The following is a 3,813-nucleotide window of genomic DNA, read 5'->3' on the forward strand; positions in this document are numbered from 1 at the left end:
TTTCAGGTAAGAAATATCAGCACAGAATCAAACATCCTCAACATTTTCAAGAAAAAAAGGAAAGAAAAGAGAAGAAAAGAAAGGGTAGAAGTAACATACCTAGGTATTGACATCTTCGTAGGAGTGTTGCCAAACAATACAGGCTTGTTAGGTCATCATCTACAGCGGGAACTCGCATCCCTATTGGAAACCCATCTCCCATATTCACCACTTTCATTGTCTCGATTGATCGTTTGATAAAACAATCCAAGAACATGAGAAAGAAACTAGGAAACCCAAAGAAACCAAGAAAACCTTAAGAAAGGACACAATCGAAAATCCACACCCTAAAAAACACACAAAACATCCTCAGTATTTTCAAGAAAAAAGGAAAGGAAAGAAAGGAAACAATAAAAAACCCACACCCTCAGAAAAACACAAAACATCCTCAGAATTTTCAAGAAAAATGGAAAGAAAAGGAAGGGAAAGAAAAGAAAAGAAAAGAAGGACACAATCGAAAACTCACACCCTCAAAAACACACAAAACATCTTCAGTTTTTTCAAGAAAGAAATTAAAGAAAAGGAAAGGAAAGGAAAGAAAGAACAAAATTGAAAACCCAAACGCTCAATCTTTTCAAGAAAGAAACAAAAAAACACAATCAAACATCCTCAGTATTTTTAAGAATAAAAAAAAAGGAAAGGAAAGAACACAATCGAATAGTGACATACTCAATCTTTTCAAGCAAGAAATATCAGCTCAAAATCAAACATCCTCAACATTTTCAAGAAAAAAGAAAAGAAAAGAGAAGAAAAGAATGGGCAGAAGTAACATACCTAGGTATTGACACCTTCGTAGGAGTGTTGCCAAACAATACAGGCTTGTTAGGTTATCATCTACAGCTAAAACTCGCATCCCTATTGGAAACTCATTCCCTTATTCACCACTTTCATTGTCTCGATTGATCGTTTGATAAAACAACCCAAGAACAAGAGAAAGAAACGAAGAAAACCTTAAGAAAAGACACAATCAAAGACCCACACCCTGAAAAACACACAAAATATCCTCAATATTTTCAAGAAAAAAGGAAAGAAAAGATAGGAAAGAAAAGAAAAGACAGAATGAAAATCCCACACCCTTATAAAGACACAAAACATCCTCGGTATTTTCAAGAAAAAAGGAAAGGAAAGAAAGGACACAATCAAAAACTCTAACCCTCAATCTTTTTAAGAAAGAAACAAAAAAAACAAAATCAAACATCCTCCGTATTTTTAAGAAGAAAAAGAAGAAAAGGAAATAATAGAATCGAATAGCCACATACTCAATCTTTTCAAGAAGGAAATATCATCGTAGAATCAAACATCCTCAACATTTTCAAGAAAAAAAGAAAAGAAAAGAGAACAAAAGAATGTGCAGAAGTAACATACCTAGGTATTGACACCTTCGTAGGAGTGTTGCCAAACAATACAGGCTTGTTAGGTCATCATCTACAGCTAGAACACGCATCGCTATTGGAAACTCATCTCCCATATTCACCACTTTCATTGTCTCGATTGATAAAACAATCCAAGAACAAGAGAAAGAAACTAGGAAACCCAAAGAAACGAAGAAAACCTTAAGAAAGGACACAATCAAAGACCCACACCCTCAAAAACACACAAAACATCCTCATTATTCGCAAGAAAAGATAGGAAAGAAAAGAAAAGACAGAATCAAAATCCCACACCCTCAGAAACACACAAAACATCGTCGATATTTTCAAGAAAAAAGGAAAGGAAAGAAAAGAAAAGATAAGGAAAGGAAAGAAAAGATACAATCAAAAACCCACACCCTCTGAAACACACAAAACATCCTCAGAATTTTCAAGAAAAAAGGAGAGAAAAGGAAAGGAAAGAAAACGAAAGGAAAGAAAAGAAAGGACACAATCGAAAACCCATACCCTCAAAAACACACAAAACATCCTCAGTATTTGTAACATCTCGTGAAAATTAGGAGCTAATATAAGTTGCCATTAGAATTGTGAATGCATGTCTTGAATTCGATCTACATACATATCACTAGGGTAGGGTGAATTTTTAATACTTTTAATTACTTTGTATGTAGAAACATTAGCTACTACCTAGTGGTCACATGAAATAATAATTGTTAAGAAATTATTTAAAATTGCGATTGGGAGTGTGGAGTCATGTCATGAAATCGAACTACATGTAGGTGTGGGATAGGATTAATTGTTACATTACATCCCCTAATAAAACCCTAGATAATACCTAGAAAAGTACATAAAAATATGATCCATTAGAGGGTGAAACTTTGGTCCTAATGACCCTTAAGGGCCACGGCCCAAGTTCATCGTGAGGAGAAAAAAATGGATGCTGATCCAATGCATTAGCATCCAAATCCATTTCAGCCAATGCATGCTCTTCCCTTGCATGTGAGCCACCTATGCACTAAGGGAAAAATTTTGCTTCCCTCCTCCATGCTTCGGCCAAACCCCATCTTTGGAACAAAAATTCACTTCAAATCAATTATCTGAAAACTGATCTTTTCCTATATCCTCTTCAAGCACGGAAGAAAAACCGAGTTAAGCATCATCCCCCTTAGCGCACAAAAAGAGCAAAACAGAACCGATTGTGCACCCTGGGTATCAAAGCCAGAAATCGCAGCCTCTTCCCAGAAAGAAAATGGCCTTGAAGGCCGTAAGCATGTGAGGATGAAAACAAAATTTTCAAAGCGAAATTACACATACCATATCAAGAAACATGCTTTAGGACATGGATGTTACCTTGTTTGCTTTCCAAAACTTGAAGAAGATCAAGGGGAGGCTTGAAGATACAAGCCCTCTAATGTTGATCCACACCACCCACGTCAAGATGCAAGAACTCTTTCTTGAAGAACCACCAATTGATCACCACAAAGAGGCTTGCTATGCGCTCAATAGGTGAAGGAGGAGGTAAGGTGAATGTGTTTAGAAGAGTGATATTTTCAACAAGAAAACATCACAAAAGTGGCGCATGGAATTCACTTAGAAAGTGCAAGGTAATTTTCAAAACTCTCTTAAGAAAAACCTCACAAAAGGATGACCAAAGAAGATGAGAGAATGAGTGAATAAAAATCTAATTTCTTCACTCAAAAATCAGCCCTATGTAGCGCACACTAGGAGAGGAATGAGTGGAGTTGTTGCAAATCAAATCTTACCAACAACCTCCGATCATATCCTCATGATATCAAGTGCATATCTCAACAAAAATCTGACTTAACAACCATCATATGGCCAGCCATATGGTGTGCCTCATTTAGCCTCAAAACAGTCCAGATACGTTGAGCAGTTGCATTCAAACTTGAGCCAACTCACTCACTTATTCTCTCAACAAACCAAATCTGATTGGAGCTCATTTGGTTGATCCTATGACCATCACAAGACCCCAAAATCAGCGCCCCAAATCAGCCTTGGATGATGCCCAAAGATCTCCTCTTGATACTTGGGATTTGTTCCAACAAGATCTTATCTTATCCTTTTGTTATGAAACAACTTTTCATAGCCAATTCAAATTCAAATTCAAACATTTAAATTCAAACGTTCAAACATTCAAATTCAAAATTCAAATTCTAAATTTCAATTCTAAATTCAAATTTCAAATTTCAAAATTCAAATTTCAAATTTCAAATTCAAAATTCGAATTTCAAAATCCAAATTTCAAATTTTAAATTTCAAATTTCAAATTCAAAATTCAAAATTTAAATATTTGAAAATTAATTTAACTAATTAAATTAATTAGTAATGTCTTGGACCATCCAAGCCCATTACATGATCCATGCGCCCTTTTCCCTTTTGGTGG

The sequence above is a fragment of the Gastrolobium bilobum genome, unplaced genomic scaffold, assembly GCF_033153095.1.
Source record: "Gastrolobium bilobum isolate Gb01-03AN ecotype WA unplaced genomic scaffold, APGP_CSIRO_Gbil_v1 utg29251, whole genome shotgun sequence".
Classification (NCBI taxonomy): Eukaryota; Viridiplantae; Streptophyta; class Magnoliopsida; order Fabales; family Fabaceae; genus Gastrolobium; species Gastrolobium bilobum.